This window comes from Hemicordylus capensis, chromosome 1 (genome assembly GCF_027244095.1).
Source record: "Hemicordylus capensis ecotype Gifberg chromosome 1, rHemCap1.1.pri, whole genome shotgun sequence".
NCBI lineage: Eukaryota > Metazoa > Chordata > Lepidosauria > Squamata > Cordylidae > Hemicordylus > Hemicordylus capensis.
This window is the reverse complement of record NC_069657.1, coordinates 266,337,196-266,357,871: the sequence shown is the minus strand read 5'-3', so window position 1 is coordinate 266,357,871 and position 20,676 is coordinate 266,337,196. Positions and strand designations below refer to the sequence as shown.

Here is a 20,676-nt window from a genome sequence, read left to right as displayed (position 1 = left end):
TAAAGCCTGCTGTCTGGGAAAGCTCCATGAGATTGCTCTTCCTTCCTCCATAGAAAAATGCATTGCCATAGTTGACTTTCTGTCATCTCTATCTTCAGCCCAGTTGTCATACATCTATCCTATTAACTTGGGTTGCTCACATGCTGGCAGTATTCCAGATCTGCTCTGCTTTACTCTATAAATACTGTGCAATTCTTTTAAATGCAATCCAGTACTTCTTTGTCGGTGAATTCATTTTCCTACACAATATTCCAACTGCTGCTGCAATATCAGGACACAATACAGTTGCAATGAACAGTAACTTTTCAATTCCCAATTTATAGTTTTCATTGCTTTCTAGAGATTCATTGGATTCCTTCTCCTTTAAGAAACCCACCTCCATTGGTGTACTCATCTCATTTGCCTCTGTTAAACTAAGACAGTCAATTAAGTTTATTATTTTTTTGTCTCTGAGTGTAAAACTTCCATCATCTCGCTTTTTTATTTGTAACCCAAGATAAGATATATTTCACCCAAATCTGTAATTTCTACTTCTTTATTTAAATTCTTCAATATCTCATCATAATCTTTCTTATCCTGATGAAAATCAATCAGATCATCTACATATATAAGAATGTATGTCCATCTTTCATCTCTATATCTAGTGTATAGGCAAGGATCAGCTTTCCCCTGTCTAAATCCTTCTTCCAGAAGCAATACACTTAATTTACCATTCCAAGCTCTGGCTTGTTTAAGTCCATATATACTTTTCTGTAGTTTACACACAAGAGTGTATTTACCTAACTCCTCAAAACCTGGAGGTTGCTGCATCCATCCATCTATCTATCTATCTATCTGTCTGTCTGTCTCCCCCTTTGATATCACCATATAAAAATGCAGTCTTTACATCTAGATCAGGCCTGCTCAACTTTGCCCCCCCACCAACTGCATTTGGACTACAACTCTCATAATTCCCAGCCACAGTGGCCAATAGCCAGGGATTATGGGAGTTGTAGGCCAACATCTGCAGGAGGGCTGAAGTTGAGCAGGTTTGATCTAGATGATTGTTTCATCCATTTGCAAAACACCCATTTGCATCCTATGGCCTTTCTGTTTTCTGGTAACTTTACAAGTGTCAATGTCTTATTCTTATGAAATGAACCTATCTCTTCCTTAGCAGCCTGTATCCATTTATGTGTATCTGAATCAGGTATGTATTCCTTTTATTTTATGCCAATCTATGGATTCAGGTATGTTCTCCTCTTTTGCCTCAAAAGAGAATCTTTTAGGTGGAATCCCTTTACTAATCCTATTTGAATGTCTCACTTCTAGTTGTGGTTCAATCACCCCTTCTTGATCAGATATCTCTTCAGCATCAAGACTGATGATTATTTCTTTATTTTTACATTGTCGTTTCGGATCAGCTTCTTCACCTGTTGGGAAAACTAAGTTACAACTAGACTTTGTATTGACATTAGATTTCTGTGTCTCATCAAAGTAAGCAACACTGCGCAACTTGATAGTGTCTGTGGCAGGGTTGAGTGTTCTACTGTTTTTACTGCCTGATTCATATTGCACAAGAATTCCTTCCTCACTTCTACAGTCCCATTTCCCCCTCTGCTCCTTGGCAATGTACACATACACTTTACTTCTGATGAGCCTATCAAGAAAGATAGAGCCAATGTGCTCCTGTCATTTTCTCCTTCTTTGAATCTTTTGTTCTTTGACATTGTCTCTGTGCTTTACACGAATGGGCTTTGCACCTGCGCAGAGACCACATCGGAGCTTCCAGGCTAGAGTTCTAACTTTTGGCGGTAACCCCGCCCCCTCGGGATATAGGCGGTTGCACGGGCTTCCCTCTCCAGTCTTTCTTCATCCACGATTGAAGACACATCACTGAGCTGCTCCTTGCTAGACTCTTTTGCAAGTACTGCATTACTCCTTCCCTTTCCCCCCTTATTTTCATTCAATACATCCCTTCTTTAGCGTTTTTATTTCGTCCCCGGTCACCCCCTCGGATATCTCCCTAGTTTCGTTTTCCACTCCGTCACGGCCGTCAGGCCCAGCATGCTGCAGATCCTTCGCCTCCGCTTTTCTCCAATACCTTCTTTGGCCTATAGCAAAGACTACAAAATTTAAGCAGTGTGGTCACTGCAAATCCAAAATCCCTTTGACCGACGGCCACAAGCTCTGCCTTTTTTGCCTGGGTGAATCCCATAAGGTTGGCTCTTGTCTGCACTGTGGCTCTTGTCTGCACTGTGCAGCCTTTACGAAACAGGTGCGCAAAAATCGAGCCTCTTGACTTCATTCTTGGCTTTGGTAACAGGCATTCCAAACTACGGGCTTGGACAAACTGTCCACCATGCAGGCTTCGTCCAATACCTCTCCTGCAGCCCAGGGCTTACAGCCCATTTTGTCCCCTCTGGGAGTCTCGGCGGCTACCCCTGAGGTGAATATACCCGTTGATCCTGTGGCTCGGGCTTCGATGTCGATACCGAGGAGTTCGGTAGCAGTGTTGATTTTGACGGCGGCATTGACTGAACCGCGTTATGTCCAGCTGGCCAAAAAGAAAAAGAGAAGAAGGACCGTCGCGCTCCTTCTGAACCACCAACAAAGAAGCAGAGGTCGACGCACGATATCGAAAGTTGATCCCGAACTCTATATACTGAAACTATCCTTGATACCAAGGTCGCCTACGGCTCTAGCCCACATGATCCCATGTATGAGTCCGAGCACGACTCTGAGCCTGAGGAGCTCCCTCTGGAGCAACCATGCCGCTGGGCCAACCGAGACTTGGAAGCTGCTCTGGACGAGAACAGCAGGGCCTGGTCAAAGTCCTTCTCTGGGAGGCCACGCAGGTCTCTAAGCAGGAACTTCATGCAATTCGCCACTCCATGGAGGGAGGTGCTAAAGTAATGGCAACTTCCGTTGCCCTCCGTCGCCATGCCTCGCTCAGGTCTTCCAGTCTCACGCCCGATACTAGATCCAGAGTGGAAGATCTTCCCTTCAATGGTTCCTCTCTATTCGGAGAGAAAACAGATGACACTCTTCAAAAAGTGCAGAAACTGCGTAACACAGCCCGCTCCATGGGTCTTCAACACTCTACAACCCGCCATTATAAACCACAAAAATGGCAACGCCAATCGTATTCTTCTAAACAGCAATACTATCAACCCCAGGACAAGTCCTTTCGCTCCAACAGATACCAGCCTTACAGAAAGCGCTCCAACTTCACCAGATCCAAGATGCAGCAGCGCTCCAAAGGATCTCACCCCCCAGCCAAAGGACAATGACTTGCATCCTCCTCCCTGCTGGGGCACCAGGCTCTCCCCTTTCATTTCCACTTGGGAGAATATCACCATGGACTCCTGGGCCCTGACCATAGTGAGGGTCGGTTATGCTATAGAATTTGCATCCACCCTTCCATACCATCCCCCCCCCCATTACCCACTTCACCCACCCCGGCTCTCGTGGTGGAGATCGACTCTCTACTCTCCAAATCCGCAATAGAACTGGTTCACGATCCACAATCCCTGGGTTTCCACTCCCGATTCTTCACTGTTCCCAAGCTGGACGGCTCCCTTCGCCCCATCCTGGATCTCTGGGAACTCAACTCCTACATCACCTACCACAGGTTTTGTATGGTCATGATTCCTACCATCATCTCCCTCCCTCCTACAAAAGAACCAGTGGTTCGTCTCCATCAACCTCAAGGATGCATATTATCATCAGACCCTAGCACCGTCGTTTCCTCCACTTTCAAATAGCAAACAACACTTACCAATTCCGTGCCCTCCCCTTCAGACTGGCATCTGTGCCCCGGGTATTCACCAAATGCATGGCCCCCGTGGTACCAGCCCTACAACAACAAAATATCCAGATTTTTCCGTAACTTGACGATTGGCTCGTGGTGGCCCACAACCCTCAATCCCTTCTCAGAGACCTCCACATGGTCATCACTCTCCTCTCCAACCTGGGTCTCCAGGTGAGCTACAAAAAAATCAAAGCTCACCCCTTCCAGAACGATAGAATTTCTGGGATAGGGATGTGCATAAAACCGGTTCTCCCGGTTCGGTTCGGGTCCGAACCGGGTCCGGACCGGACCGGGGTGGTTCGGTTTTGGTTTTGCCAGACCACCCCCCCGGTCCGGTTCGGTTTCGAACCGGTTCGGATCCGAACCGAACCGGTTCGGATCACAAAAAGTGGCTGGTTTTGAAGGGGACATTGTGTTCTACCTGCCACCCAAATTTCAAGTCGATTGGACCTTCCTCTGATTTTTTACAAATTTTTTTCAAAAAATAAATTTTTGCCCATAACTCACAATGTGGAGCCCTTAGGGGCAAAAAAGCTGGGGTGGGTGGTAGCCACCCATGGGTGTCCTCCACCCCAAAAATCCCAAGGCAATTGGTGGCTCCTAGTATTATTGGTGAATTTCTGAAGAAAAATTTTTTTTCCATTGGCTAGAATGGGGGTTCGGGTCTGCCCCAGACCCACCTCTGTGGGGTGGCAGCACCCCCAAAGTGGGTCCGGGGCCATGGCAAAAATGCCCTCAGTCCCTCCCAGCAATCCCCGTAGAGATAGGAGTGATGGTTCTGTTGTTTTTCTGAGGTATTCTGAGTGTAGATTCTATGATAGCTTATGAGATTTCCAATGAGACACCATGAATCCACTCTCATTTGCTATCACAGAATCCACACTCACTCAGAACACCTCAGAAAAACAACAGAACCATCACTCCTATCTCTACGGGGATTGCTGGGAGGGACTGAGGGCATTTTTGCCATGGCCCCGGACCCACTTTGGGGGTGCTGCCACCCCACAGAGGCGGGTCTGGGGCAGCCCCGAACCCCCATTCTAGCCAATGGAAAAAAAATTTTTCTTCAGAAATTCACCAATAATACTAGGAGCAACCCAACAATTGCCACCCCATCTTTTTGGCGCCTCTCTCTGGGCGCCCTAACACGTAACACCTAGTCAGTCCATCTTAATGCCTACCTACTACCACCACTCCTATCCAAGCAAGTAAGAGGAGGACACTCAGAGAGACAACACCCACTCTCTGATCTAACAAAAAGGCCACTGCTGTGCTGCCTGCCAGCACAGCAGCAGCAGCGGAGCAGCACACTAAGCACAAGAGCAGCACACACAGAGAAGAAGCAGGAGGCGGAGCAGCAGAGCAGCAGACCTGCTGCTCCGCATGATGGGTGACGTGATGCCCAAAGGAACCACCGCCTCACTCAGTGCCTGCCACTGACTAGGCCCGACAGACAGAAGCCAGCCAACCTGCTCTGCTCTGCTCTGATGCTCCCCATGGATGATGCACACACACCCTACATCTGCATCCCAATGACCAGACCAGACCAGACCAAGTGCGCAGAGTCAGCACAGGCCAGCAGCCACCAGCCCAGCAACAACAACAGCTACTACTGCTACCACCACAGCCAGTGTTGCCGCTACAATAACATTCCCAGTCCAGTCACGCGCGCCACAGCCTGAGCCTAGCACACAGCCAACAGCTGCTGCCAGCCAGTGCCTGGCAAGCCCAGCCAACATGAGGAGGAGAGAGCTAACAAGTAGACGGCGCACGCACATCACCAACCCATCACGACGGCGCAACTGCAAGGGGAGAGGGCACAATTACAGGCAGGAGGAGGAGGAGGAGGAGGAGGAGGCGGGCGAGGCAATCCTAGCACAGATTTGAAAGTTTAAAATCCACCAGGACATCTTCTAGAATCTAGACTTCTGTTTTTTCTACCACCAGCTGTAGTGTCTAGTTAGTCAGTGTGCTGTGCAGCTGAGCTGAGCTGAGCTGAGCTGCATGTGAGGAAGGGTGACTGTAGCTAGTTCTTTAGTTTCAGCAGACTGAGCATTGAGCATGGGCAGTGGCCTTGGGAAGCAACACAATTACACGACACTCACCTGCTGCTGCTGGTTCTAGAAGTTGCCTCTTCTCGTCTTCACCTCTTCGTGTGTGTGTGTGTGTGTGTGTGTGCAGTGAGTGCATGCCTTTTGCCTTGCTGGAAAGAAATGCTTCTCTGGTCCACCACCACATATCTGCTCAAGGACACAGAGGCCCAAGGCAGAGGTGGTGGCACCAGTGTGAGTGCATGTGTGCTGGTGGTGTTTGCCACCACAGGTGTTTTGTGTGTGTATGTGTGCGCTGCTAGCTAGGAGGGGGGAGGGAGGCAGGGAGGGAGGCTGGGAGGCAGGGGGGAGGAAAGGGGAGGGGGAGAGGGATGTAGAGGGGATTGAAGGGGGGAGGGTCCGGCTCAGAGTTGGTCAGCCACATATTTGTGCACACACGTGCTCACGTGTGTGCTTCGGTGGGAGAGACCAGACTCTCATCATCTGCCAGACCGGGGTTGGGGGCAGTTGAGGCGGTGGTGGGCTGGAAGGGAGGGAGGATGGAAGGTGGTGAAGAGGAAGGGGAGAGGATGAGAGGGGAAGGATGGAGGGAGTTGGAGGGGGGAGGAAAAAAACATGTAGACAGACACACACCACACTACACACAGAAAGCATCCACACACAGAGACAGTGCTAGGCATCCATTCACACAGACAGACAGACAGACAGACACACAACAGGAAGAGACAGACTGAGCCTGCACCACACACACACACACACACAGACCCAATTCCCCCCCTGCACAGTTATCAATCAATATGTTGTGTTGGCAGCCAGTTCATTGCTATTCTGATGGTTTTGGGTTTTTTGCCATCAGCCAACATCAACAGTGACCACAATCAAGATGAACATAAGATGATAATAATTCATTCGTTTCATTTCAAAAAATCACCCAATCATTTTCTCCATGTAAACCAAGCCCCCCACACATGATTTCTGGTGACATTTTCAATAAAATCAATTCATTTGGCATTCATCATTTTGTTCTCCCTTTGTCACCTTTTTTTCTTTCTTTTGCATAATTTTGAGGCTTGATTTTGACATGGGGTTTTTAAAGAAAAAATTATTTACATGTTTATTTACATACAGTATTTACATATCTACACTGCATTTTTGAACGTATACCCGCCGCTGCCGCTAAGTCTAGTACTCCGTGGGCTGTGCTACTTTGGGGGGGTGTGCCGTGCCCACGCCAGGTCCCCAAATGCTGACAGGTGGATAGATAAAGGGCCTGTGCTGGTCAGCATTGGGTTTCTTTTTAGGTGGGCGTGGGCATTGTAAACATCTGGCCAGTCGCAGCACTACAACTACTACTACAACTGCATCTCTGTGTGGGCACACTACACGCTGCGACTGGCTGGCACGGCTCAGCATCTGTCACGTCAGCTCAGCTAGAGGTGGAAGGGGGGAGGGTAGGGATAAGCAGAGGTCGAGCCAGGCAGGTGACCAACCATGGGGCAACCCACGGTAATCACTCGCCCGTCTCAAACTGCAGCTTGGGGTAGCCCAACAAGGGGAGGTTCACCTTAAGGAAGACCAGCTGCTCCACCAGACCAGGGTCCAAGCGGGAGCGAGAGGGTGTCACCACGTCCCCGGCACGTGAAAACACCCGCTCGCTCTGGACACTGGTTGGGGGGCAGGAGAGGAGGCGCACAGCCACCACCGCCAGGTCCGGCCAGACTTGGCGGCGGCTCGCCCAGAACTGTGCGCAGTCCACGCCGTCTCCCTCCACAGGCTCCTCCAAGTACTGCGCAACGCATTGCTCAGCACTGGAGGGGGGCCTGGCAGGTCGAGCCTCCCGCATACCAGGCATGGCGCCATAGCAGAACCGCTGAAACCACTGGGCGGATCTCGAGTCGGTAGCAAATGGCTGCTGCGATGGCGCCGCCTGGGATGCCGCGCTGCTGGACTGGGAAGAGGGAGGGGAAGGGGAAGCTGACGCCGGCTGGCCGCCCATGCTGCTGCTGGGTGCGGGTTGGGCCGCGAGGGCTGCCCCCGCACCACTACCAACACCCTGGTCTCTGCGGGCCCTAGCGGCCTCCTCCTCCCTAACCTTCTCGACCAGGATGCCCTTCCACCTGGGCAAGTCGTCGGCACTCACGGCATTGCCCTTGAGGGCTGGGTGACAGAGACAAGCGAGGACATACTCCTCCCTGTCTCCCAGCACATCAACGAGCCGCTTGTCAACCCCAGACCTCAGCCTCCCAGCCAGAGCACGACCCTCTGGCGTGGTCAGAGAGATATGGAGTCCACCCATCAGCTTCTCGAGACCAACAGCTGTGGGCAGCGCCTGGCTCAAGGGAGTGGTGTCGCCACACAAGCCCTTCGTGGCAAGCTGGAAGGGCTCGAGTGCCGACACCGCCTCGGACATCTGCTTCCACTCTGCGTTCGAGAAGTCGCAGACATCCAAGGACTCGTCCCTCGCCAGGGCGACAAGGGCTCTCTCCTGCTCCAACAGGCGCTGGAACAGGAGGAAGGTGGAGTTCCACCGCGTCTCCACATCCGTAGGGATGAGATGGCGAGGAAGGCCAAGGTCATCCTGCTTCTGGCGAAGCAGTCTCCTGGACTTCTCGCTGCGGTGGAAGTGGGCGGCCAGCTTGCGGGACTTATCCACAAGCGTGGCCGTGGCAGCAACAGCACCTGCGATGGGGCAGGCCCCCTTCTCCTGGGACGCCCTCAGCTCCTTAAGGCCAAGGGCGTCCCTGACGGTCAGATGGAGCGTGTGTGCCATACACCGTATGTTCACACAGTCCATGACTGTCTCGACAGCGGCGGTAACGTTGGCTCCATTGTCGGTGACAATGAAGCCGCGGGAGAGGTGTGGACACCCGCCAATCCACTCCTCTATCTGGCGGTCGAGTACGGCCGCCACCTCCTCCGCGGTGTGCCTCGTGTCCATCGTCTCCACGTGCAGGACGGCCCACCTGTGCCGTAGTGCATCGGGAGCCGCGCCGGACCCGGAAGCATCGCCCGCGGAGGTCCCCTCACTCTCCGGTCCCCACCAGTGGGCAGTGAGGGCCAGGAAAGAAGCGTGCATCCCACTGACACTGGTCCAGAGGTCAGTCGTGAAATGCACGCTTGTCCCGGCCGGAGCTGCACGCAGCTCGGCCGACACGAGCTCCCTGCACCGGCGGTACAGGGAGGGGACCACGTTCCGGCTGAACGTCGTCCTTGAGGGGATGACGTATTCGGGAGCCAGGTATTGGAGAATACGGCGGAAGCCGTTGTTCTCGACCACCTGAAACGGCTGGTCATCGGTGGAAATCATCTCCCCTATGAGGCGGGTGAGGTGATGATGGTCCACGCGAACAATACGCTGGCTGCCCGAGGACTGCGTCCACCGCTGGACGGGCAGTGTAGCCTGCCTGCTGGCTGGCACACTGCCGCTGCCCGCCCTAGTGGCAGATGCACAAGGCACACTAGCGCTGCCAGCCTGTCCCCTGAGACCTGGGTGGTGACGCTCTAGGTGTCTCCACATAGGCGTCGTACCCAGGTGCGCAGGGTCCCTTCCACGGCTGACAAGCATCCTGCAGTGGACACAGCGGGCGTGGAATGGGTCATCTTGAGGAACCTCAAAATGCACCCATGCACCACTGCCCTTGGCCTCCTGCGCCCTGGGCGCCGTCCTAGGCCGTTTCTCGCAGGGTGGCTGCAGTCCTAGGGGGGGGGGCGGCCGCCGCTGCCTGCCCACTGCTGCCACCCAACCCGCCCCTTCCGCCCTCCACAGCGGAGGAAGGGCCCGGCTGAACTGGCATCGGAGAGGCAGGCCTCTCCTCCACCACCTCGCCAGACCGCTCCCCACCAGAGTGTCGGGCTTCACGAGGGGGGGCCCCACTGAGCGGCGAAAGGATAGGGGGAAGGGGCCCCAGAGGGAGGGAGAACCTGGCTGCATCGCTGCCAGCCGCACGGTCCTCACCGCCCTCTACCTGCTCTTCCAACTCCACAGTCTCCTCCACCTCAACAACTGGCGGTAGCTCAGCAGCACCTGGTGCCGCCGGCGAGGAGGGACCCGCCACAGCCCTAACAGTGCCTCTGCCTCTGCCGCGATTGGCGGCAGCAGGCGTGGGGAACTGAATCCTGCGCACCAAAGATGGGGCCGGAGCAAAGAATTCTCCAATGGGGAGAACTGGGGTGTCCTCAGGCTCCCCGCGTCCTCTCCCTCCCCGTGCCGCAGGCGCACCCCGCACCTGGCCTCTCCCACCTCTGCCTGCCAGCCTTGAGCGAGCCCTGCCCGCCACACGGCGCTCAGACATGCTGCTAGGTCAGAAGGAGGGAGACTTTAGGAGGAAGGCCAGACAGGGTCAAAAAAATAATTTGGAGGGGCTTAGGGGCCAAAAAAAAGGCAGCTGATTTGGAGGCGGCGGGGGGGAAGTTTGTTTTGAAAAAAGGAAGCCAATGGGGGGGAAAGGAAGACTTTTTGATATGGGGGGGGAAGCCAATCGAAGTGAGGGGGAGGGTGTCCTTTTTGAATTTGGGAGTCAACCACCAAGCCAATTGGGGAGATGGGTCTGGGAGGGTTTTTTTTTAGAAAAATAGGGGGTTAAAGGGTGGAACCCCGGTGTGGGAGGGTGGCACGGGCAGTTGGGTGGAGTAGTTGTGGTGTGGGTGGCAAGTTTTTAGCTTTTTTGGGGGGGGGAGTGGATGGGGGGAGGGCACAGCACCTACCGGGGGTGGGGGAGGGATGCAGTCAACGCTTGGGAACCTGCAGATCAAAGGAGGAAACCCTTATTTAGTGAACTGGAACACAAAGTGTGGGTTCTGGGGGGTGGTTCAAACTCAATGCAGCCTATTTAGTGACTCTAAATTGCACACAACCAAAACCAGAACCCAGTCACACCAACACAGAGGTTGAACCCACCCACTCTGTGACTCTGCCTGCCCAATGCCATGGCAAGCAAGCAGCAGCAAACACTTGATGGCAGCCTCATGGATTGAACATCATGATCATCATCATGCGTGTGTATTGGCCCAGCATGTAGTGGCAGCATCAGAGCCCAGCCAGGACCCCACTCAGACTGCCCCAGAGGCAAGGAAGCACTCTGGCATGGCATGGGCCCAGCATGTAGTGGCAGCATCAGAGCCCAGCCAGGACCCCACTCAGACTGCCCCAGAGGCAAGGAAGCACTCTGGCATGGCATGGGCCCAGCATGTAGTGGCAGCATCAGAGACCAGCCAGGACCCCACTCAGACTGCCCCAGAGGCAAGGAAGCACTCTGGCATGGCATGGGCCCAGCAGTGGCAGCATCGCATCAGAACCCTGGACCCCACTCAGACTGCCCCAGAGGCAAGGAAGCACTCTGGAAGGCACCTGTTCAAAAACCACCTGCAAGACGCATGCAATGCAACGCAACACACAGCAGCAATTTCTTTACTGGGCATGGGCATGAAGACACAAGTTTTACAACAGTACATCTCCTCTCCAAGGTTCCCTCCCTCCTCCCCACACCCAAATGCATTTCAGAATAGGGGTGTCCCTATTTAAAACCGCCAGCTAGGGAGAGAAAGGGGCAACAAAAGGTGCACAATCGCACACGCACTAACCCCTCTTCTTCCGGTCCTTCTCCTGCCGCTCACTGCTGGTCACGGATTCGCCGCCGCCAGCCAGCCACCCTGGGCTGAGACACAGCAGGGCGGCCGCACGAGGCACACAGGCAACCGGGGTAGTTCAACAACGATGGAGGGGCAGAAGTGAGGAGACAACACTGTTTGTGTCGCTCAACTCACCCCCAAGCAGAGACAAAATCAACCAAAAACTATAAAAAGAAAAAAAAACCGATGGCAGCCGCCAGGTGGGTAGGCTACTGTGTGTGGCTGCAGCTGTGGGAGAGGAGGTGGAAAGTGAAGGGGAGCAGAGAGAGAAAAGACTAAGAGAGAGAGAAAAGAGAGGGGGGGCAGGGACAAAGAGAAAGAGAGGAGAGAGAGAGAAAAGAAAGAGAGAGAGAGGAGAAAGAGAGATGATAGAGAGAAAGAGGAGAGAGGAGAAGCGCAGCGCAGCAGGGAGGGGGGATTCAGGTGTGGGGGGAGGACACAGCAGTAGCAGCGGTCCAAAGAGGTGGGGGGAGCAGAGAGGGTGTGTGTGGTTGGGGCTAGTGTGTGGCAGGGGGCCTGGGGTAAGTGGAGAGAGTCGGGGGCAAGGAGGAAAAGAGGTGGGGTGGGGGGAGCAGAGAGGGTGTGTGTGGTTGGGGCTAGTGTGTGGCAGGGGGCCTGGGGTAAGTGGAGAGAGTCGGGGGCAAGGAGGAAAAGAGGTGGGGTGGGGGGAGCAGAGAGGGTGTGTGTGGTTGGGGCTAGTGTGTGGCAGGGGGCCTGGGGTAAGTGGAGAGAGTCGGGGGCAAGGAGGAAAAGAGGTGGGGTGGGGGGAGCAGAGAGGGTGTGTGTGGTTGGGGCTAGTGTGTGGCAGGGGGCCTGGGGTAAGTGGAGAGAGTCGGGGGCAAGGAGAAAAAGAGGTGGGGTGGGGGGAGCAGAGAGGGTGTGTGTGGTTGGGGGCTAGTGTGTGGTAGGGGGCCTGGGGTAAGTGGAGAGAGTCAGGGGCAAGGAGGAAAAGAGGTGGGGTGGGGGGAGCAGAGAGGGTGTGTGTGGTTGGGGGCTAGTGTGTGGCAGGGGGCCTGGGGTAAGTGGAGAGAGTCGGGGGCAAGGAGGAAAAGAGGTGGGGTGGGGGGAGCAGAGAGGGTGTGTGTGGTTGGGGGCTAGTGTGTGGCAGGGGGCCTGGGGTAAGTGGAGAGAGTCGGGGGCAAGGAGGAAAAGAGGTGGGGTGGGGGAGCAGAGAGGGTGTGTGTGGTTGGGGCTAGTGTGTGGCAGGGGGCCTGGGGTGAGTGGAGAGAGTCGGGGGCAAGGAGGAAAAGAGGTGGGGTGGGGGGAGCAGAGAGGGTGTGTGTGGTTGGGGGCTAGTCTGTGGCAGGGGGCCTGGGGTAAAAAAAAAAAACAACACCTGGGAACAATGGGCAGAAAGTCTGGGGGGGGGGGGAGAGGAACCAACAACAACCAGCAGGGAGGAATGGGACACACACACAGCAAAACCAGAACCAAAAGAAGCTAATTGATTTCACACAAAAAACCAAAGTAACTAAGACAGGACTCAACAGGCAGCAGCAGCAGCACCAGGGAGGATGGGGAACAACACTCAGTCTGGGTGGGAGGGGGCAGGCAGGGCAGGAGTGGAGGAGGAGGTGGCAGTGGGGGGAGTGGGTTTCTGGAGGGGAGGGAGGGGGGAAGCTAGGAGCAGGACCACAGGGGAACAATCAAATTTGAATCCAAACAATCTATACACAAAGTAAAAAAAAGGAAACCAAAGGGCAGCCAGAAAGTCTCAGGGCGGGGGGGGGGGGGGTTTACAACTACCAGGGGGAGGGACTGGGGGAGTGGGTGACACACACAGGGAGCAAAACCAAAACCAGAACCTAATTCCACAAAGAAATCCAAAGAATGCAAGGCTCAACAGGCAGCAGCACAGGAGGGAAACAATCTTATCTGGGTGGGAGGGAGGGAGGGAGGGGGGAAGCTAGGAGCAGGGCCAGAGGGGAACAAATTAACAATCAAAATCAGAACACAAGGAATCAAATTGCAGCAATAATATAAACTAAATCCTCAGAAACACAACTCAGACAGGCAGCCAGCAATAACAATAGCTATTAATTAAAAACCAAAATCAGCAAATATATAAATTTACACAGAAGCAATAATTGAATGCAACTCAAAAAGTGGAACAAAAGTCAGGCAAGGCACAAAAACAGGAAAGCAATGCAGAAGAGGGGGGTGGGGGGGGGGGAAGGAGGGAAAGCCAAAACTTTGGAAGAAGGGTTGAGAGAGAAAGGGTGAAGAGAACAGAAAACACACAACAGGAAAAGTTGGAAAAAGTTGAGGGGAAAGTATTAAAGAGGTTTGGACAGAGACAGACAGAGGGCAGATGGACAAGGTGGCACACAACAACACACACAGAGAGCAGAGAGACAGACACACACTAATGTGACACACAGTCAGCAGGGACTCACAGCAGACACCAGCAGCAAAAGAGCAAGCAAGGTCTCAGAGATGATCCCACAACTGCAGCCAAGAGAAGTTTCCAGAGAAGAGGCTTGGGTTTATATAGGTTTGAAATTCCCTCCTTTGGGAGCCCCCACCTTTGCACTCCCCCACGGCCAACAGGGTGCCAGCTCTCAACAGTGCAACAGCCAAGCAGCCTACCAGACCAAAGGACTCATTCTGGCCAATCAAAGGATCAATAGCGCAGCCAATACAATGCCTGAAAATAGCATCACAAAATGGATGCTAGGAGCAAAAGTTTCAGGAATGAGCCACAAAATGGAGGACACACTTCAAACTTTAAAGGGACACTCCAGAGACTCAATTGAACTCCCGAACCGGTTCGGGAAACCCGAGCCGGTTCGGAGCCGAACCGACTCGGATTCGGTCCGGATCGGTCCCAGAAGGGCCCGATTCGGTCCGGGATCGAACCGCACATCACTATTCTGGGAATCCTCTTCGACTCCGTTCAATCAAAACTTTTCCTGCCTCAGCACAGAACCCAGGCCATCCTGGATTTGTCAGCGCACCTACTCTACCACCCTATCCAGTCAGCACGAACAGTTCAATGCCTGTTAGGATATGTGGCTTCCACCACCCATGTCCTCCCTCATGCCAGGCTACGGGCCAGGACTCTACAGCACTGGTTCCTTTCAGTGTTCTCTCCACATGAGGACTCCATCACGACCACCCTAACGTTCCCACCTCAGGTTCTGCACTCCCTCCTGTGGTGGACAGACCTGATCAACCTCACCATCGGCTCCCCCTTCCACCCTCCGCGTCCCGCCCTTCTACCCACCACGGATGCATCCATGGACGGTTGGGGTGCTCACGCCGACAATCACAACATCCACAGCATCTGGACCTTGACTGAAGCTGCCCACCACATCAATTATCTCAAACTATTAGCCATATTCAAAGCCTTGAGAGCCTTCCTTCCCCTGATACGGGGCTCCCATGTCTTCGTTCAGATGGACAATACTACCGCCAAAGCATACCTGAACAGACAGGGCAGCACCTCTTCCACCTCCCTCCTGTTCCTGTCCATGGAACTATGGCTCTGGTGCATTCACCATGGCATCGTGCCCCTAGCGGTCCATATACAGGGACAAGACAACATCATGGCGGACAGGCTAAGCAGGACTCAAACAACATCACACAAGTGGCAACTACATCCCCCCATGCTACACTCCCTCTTCCGCCGCTGGTTCCTCCCAGAAATAGACCTCTTCGCATCAGAGGCAAATGTGCAATGCCACCAGTATTGCTCCAGGTCCGGAATCAGACCCAATTCTCTGGGGGACGCATTTACCCTACCTTGGATGGAACGCCTTGTCTACGCCTTCCCTCCAATTCCTCTACTTCCTTGAGTCCTTCAGAAGATCTCCCAGGACCGCCCGCATTGCATCCTCATCACCCCGTGGTGGCCCAGGAGGCCCTGGTTTCCCCAACTCCTTCATCTATCAAACCATCGCTATCACCGGTTCCCCCACATCCCTCACCTCCTCTCCTTGCAGAACGGTCGCCTTCTCCATCCAGACCTACAGTGTCTCCACCTCACAGCCTGGCACATAGCCCCAACCTCCTGGCGGACCTGCTACGAATAGTCCAGGCCTCGCACAAACCCTCCATGGTCTCCTCCTACTCCCACAAGTGGACCCGTTTCCAGAACTTTCTAAAGGACAGGAAAATTCCCATACACTCTGTTTCAGTAGAGCATGTTACATTTACTGTCCCTCAAACAGGCCTGACTTAAGATCCCGTCCTTGTGGGTTCAGCTCGCAGCCATAGTGGCTAACTCTCCTCCCTCCAGATCCTCGTGGTTCCAACACCCTACTGTCAAGCGTTTCCTTAAAGGACTCACTCACCTTTATCCGGACTCGCCAATCATGGCCCCATCTTGGGACCTGACCTTGGTGCTCTCTTCACTCATGATCGCTCCCTTTGAACCCATGGCTACGATTTCTCTCGACCTCCTTTCCTGTAAAGTAGCCTTCCTCACGGCTATCACCTCGACCATGCGGGTCAGTGAACTCAGGGCTCTTAGAGTTGACCCTCCATACTTGACCTTCCACAAGGAAAAAGCCGTTCTTCAGTCAGACATTTCCTTCCTTCCGAAGGTAGTCACAACGTTTCACTGTTCCCAACCAATCTCCTTACCCACCTTCTTTGCCGAGCCATCGACTGCAGACGAACGATGCCTCCACACTCTAGACGTTCGTAGAGCACTTGCCTTCTATGTCGACCGCACCTCTGCCCTTTGAACCTCCAATTCTCTCTTTGTGCTCCACTCTGGCCCTAACAGGGGTAAGCAGGCCTCTGCACAGACCATATCCAGATAGGTAGTCCGCACCATCTCCTTAGCATACCAGATTGCCAAGAAACCTCTCCTGCTCTCTGTTAAGGCACACTCAAAGAGGGCGGTTGCAGCGTCTACTGCCTTTGACCGGTCTATTCTGCTGGATGTCATCTGCCAGGCGGCTACGTGGGCGTCAAAGCACTCTTTCATACAACACTACGCCCTGGATGTCCAAGCCACAAAAGACACGGCGTTTGGCAGGGCGGTGCTACAATCTATCTTTGCCTGATCCCACCTCCAGGTGAGCACGGCACGGGTGCAGCTTGCTATGCGCCCATTCGTGTAAAGCACATCGAAGAACGACAGGTTGCTTACCTGTAACTTGGGTTCTTCTAATGGTCATCTGTGCTCTTACACGCCCACCCATCCTCCCCTCTTCTCATGTCTTTTCTGCTAGTCTCTTTCAGATTGCGGACTCAGAAAACTGGAGAGGGAAGCCCGCGCAGCTGCCTATATTCCGAGGGGGCGGGGTTACTGCCAAAAGTTAGAACTCTAGCTTGGAAGCTCCAATCTGGTCTCTGCACAGGCACAAAGCCCATTCATATAAGAGCACAGATGACCACTAGAAGAACCCAAGTTACAGGTAAGCAACCTGTCATTGTACAACTTTAGCATGGGAGAGTCTTGACTGGCCATAGTTTTCTGTTGGAAAACATCCTTCAGTCTCTCCCTCATTTCTCTTGTGTTTTTCTTATCTTCTCAGGGGTGTAGTTATAACTGAGCGAAGGGGTTCAAAGAACCCAGGGCCCCCAGCTCCAGAGGCCCCCCCAGATCCACCCCTCCCTATTTTCTTCATGATCTCTCTCACTTCAAGGGGCCGCCAGAAAAAAGGCTGGACACGGGCGCCCTCTCCCCTAGCTACATCCCTGTATCTTCTATATGATATATCAACTTATCACTTACAGGTAAGGAGATATGCTCCATGGCCTGCATGTTTGCAGCATCCCATGCCTGGTTCTCCCTTAATGGCCTCTGTTCTTCCAATACGAAAGACGGTCCAAGAATATTTAGCCACATCTGAACTTTAAATGACCAACTTCTGTATCACTTAGTATCTCTGCAGCCGGATGCATCTTTGTAGACCCAAAAGTAGCCATTTCTTTTTCATAAACGTCTTGTTGCCTATTTTATTATTTCCAGCAACTGGGCCTGTAACCCCATGTAGAAGAGTGTAACAGAGCAGAAACTGAGGCTTATTAAGTCTATTGGACAAAGTTACTAAGGTTTATCACTTATCTATTACAAAATCATAAGCAACAGTCCTCCTCTGAGTGAAAGATCATCCTATCAAAAAAAATAACAGTCTCAAGCATCCAGTACAAAATACAAACTGACCAATCAGTCTACAGGATTTACATGAACATTCTAAACTCTACCACAAGCCGAAACAAGAACAAAGACAATCTATATACACATAAATCTCAACAGTTCAGACAATATTTTTTCAGCCCAGCCCACCATATGTAATAAAGACATGAATAGTCTGAGCATTCATGTCCTTGCTTTCTCCTGGTGTGCATCTCCCTAACTGTGTGTGTGTGTGTGTGTGTGTGTGTGTGTGTGTGTGTGTGTGTTCATCCAAACTGTCCCTCTACATGGGCTAGGAATAGTAGTATAGAGAAAGATCTATTCACGATAATTAGATAGTAAACATACGACACTGATATTTTAACAGATGACTGAATGAATGTTTCTCAGAGCACACACTAGATATAATGATTATATTACAGGGAATAATACGTAGAGTTTGAAAAGGACCCCTTAATGAGTTCCAAGTACACTATGTATGGAAAAAAGAATGCAAACTCTCTAAAAAGAGTGGTATCCCAAATTCATAACTAGACATTTTGTGGGCCTACTACATGAAGGGGAACAGAAATCAATACAGAACAAATACAAACTAAATTACAAATAGTAGTCCATTGTGGTAAGGCAATTTAATTGTATTAAATGGCTGACACGATGAGGAAAATTAACCAAGGTAGTCCCACTGAAATTAAAAGGCAAGCCTGAATTGTCCTATTAATTAAAAGGCAATGCCTAACTTGTCCTATTAATTTCAATTGGACTACTGTGAGTAATTCTCCTTGGTGCTGGAGACCAATGGAAAGCTCTCGCAACTTGGTTAGACTGTCGTACAAGCTTATTCCAATCTTTGAAATAGCTGCACTTTGAATGAAAGGCCTTTGTATTTTACTCTCTGTTGCATCTCTTTTCAGGTTTGAGGGTGAAACATAGTACATACTGTCCAAGAAAACACAAAAGTGATCAATACCAGACACCAAACTGTGTCCCCAGCAGCCAAAGTTTATGCACAAGGCAGTGTCATACAGCGAAGAGTTCTTATACGTATATTCTTCCTCCTTGAGTGAGAATTCTACCTCTGTTTGGATGTAAAAAGGACTAGAACCTTATTATTGTTTCCCAATAGACCCACTCCACAACCATTCAACTCAAGGGTTTGTTTTTTTAAAACTTTGGTTTCATTCAGAAGTAGAGAGTCAAAGTAATTACATAGAAGCTTGGCTGAGACACAAGTTGTCATAACTGCATAGACTGTTCATTTGTCTGTTCACAAGCAGAAATTTTAATAGGAATATAGAGATGACAGACTTTAGTGGCACTGGGTATTCAACTTGTATCAGACCATTAATATCTTCAGTGTCAACTGCATTTGGGAATCCAGTCACTCATATTTTTTGATCTGTAACATATTCTCAATTAATCTCAGTTTATACTTCAGCAGTTTTCATTAAATCATTTAATATCCTGCCTTGGCCCCCTGTGATGTCTTCCAAATTCAGCACTTTTGCATGTGCTTTGAAGGAGAAATGCTGGATAAAAGTGTAACTGCATTGTGGAAACCCTTTAACGAGCTGGTAATCTGTTCACTCTAGAAAAATACTGTCTTATATGGATCTATATCATGGATCTCTGCCCACAAGCCAGGACCAGGTAGTCGACCCATTAAAGATTTGGGTTCCAATTCAAGTTCAACAGCTTTTTTAAACTCTCCAGTTCAGACAGTAACTTTAAAAAGTGGTTTGGTAATGGGTTCAGACATTTTGAACTGGTTTCATGTAGAATAATATCAAACTCTTTTATTATTATTATTATTATTATTATTAGAACTTTTATACCGCCCTTCCAAAAGGCTCAGGGCGGTTTACATTAAAACACCTTAAAATCAGTTAATAATTATTAAAATAAAAATTATAAAACATAACAATGATTAACAATTAAAAACATCATAAAACTACAATTAAACAATCAAACAATTTAAAAACAAATTTTTAAAAAGCTGAGAAAGCCTGGCTGAAGAGATGTGTTTTCAGGTGTTTTCTGAAAATTGCAAGAGATGGGGAGGATCGTATCTCAGCAGGGAGTGCATTCCACAATCTTGGGGCAGCAGCTGAAAAGGCCCGTCTCTGTGTAGCCACCAAACGAGTTGGTGGCAACTGGAGACGGACCTCCTCAAGTGACCTCAGCGGCCGGTGGGGCTCATAGCGAAGAAGATGCTCTCTTAGATACCCGGGGCCTAAGCCGTTTAGGGCTTTATAAGTAATAACTAGCACTTTGTATTTTGCCTGGAAACCTACTGGCAGCCAGTGTAACTCCATCAACAAAGGAGTAATGTAGTCTCTCCGAGATGACCCAGAGACCAACCTGGCTGCTGCATTCTGGACCAACTGAAGTTTCCGGACTACGTACAAAGGAAGCCCCACGTAGAGCGCATTACAGAAGTCCAGTCTGGAGGTTACCAACAAATGTACCACTGTTTTGAGGTCACTGATCTCGAGAAACGGGCGCAGCTGGCGTATCAGCCGAAGCTGATAGAAGGCACTCCTGGCCACCGCCTCAGCCTGAGAAACCAAGGAGAGACGTTGATCCAGAAGTACTCCCAGACTGCGAACCTGTTCCTTTTGGGGAAGTGTGACCCCGTCTAGAACAGGCAGATCAAAATCGTCTCTAGAGTTCTGACCCCGCACAATAAGTACCTCCGTCCTATCTGGATTCAGCTTCAGTTTATTCTCCCTCATCCAACCCATTACTGCTTCCAGGCAGGCATTTAGGGAGGATATGCCAACTCCTGAAGAAGTTGACATGGAGAAGTAGATCTGGGTGTCATCAGCATACTGGTAACACCCAGCTCCAAATCCCCTGATGATCTCTCCCAGCGGTTTCATGTAGATGTTAAAAAGCATTGGAGAGAGTATGGAGCCTTGAGGAACACCATACCTAAGCTCAGATTTTGAAGAGCAACAATCTCCAATCGACACCATCTGGAATCTGTCCGAGAGGTAGGAGCGGAACCACTGAAAAACAATGCCTCCCACCCCCAACCCCCTCAGACGTTCCAGAAGGATACTATGGTCGATAGTATCGAAAGCCGCCGAGAGATCCAAGAGGACCAACAG

At 51.3% G+C, this 20,676-nt stretch overlaps 1 long non-coding RNA gene across 2 annotated transcripts; it reads right to left on the bottom strand.

The window, feature by feature from the left end:
- Positions 1-521: 521 nt before the first annotated feature.
- On the bottom strand, positions 522-16,710 carry LOC128348972 (uncharacterized). Of its 2 annotated transcripts, XR_008318484.1 has the most exons (4): positions 16,064-16,710; positions 15,768-15,967; positions 3,761-3,838; positions 522-2,999 (listed from the first exon to the last, which is right to left on the bottom strand). It is a non-coding gene; the product is annotated as an uncharacterized LOC128348972 (long non-coding RNA). The 2 variants fall into 2 exon arrangements; XR_008318476.1 differs by having other exon boundaries at positions 15,768-16,710.
- Positions 16,711-20,676: the final 3,966 nt, after the last annotated feature.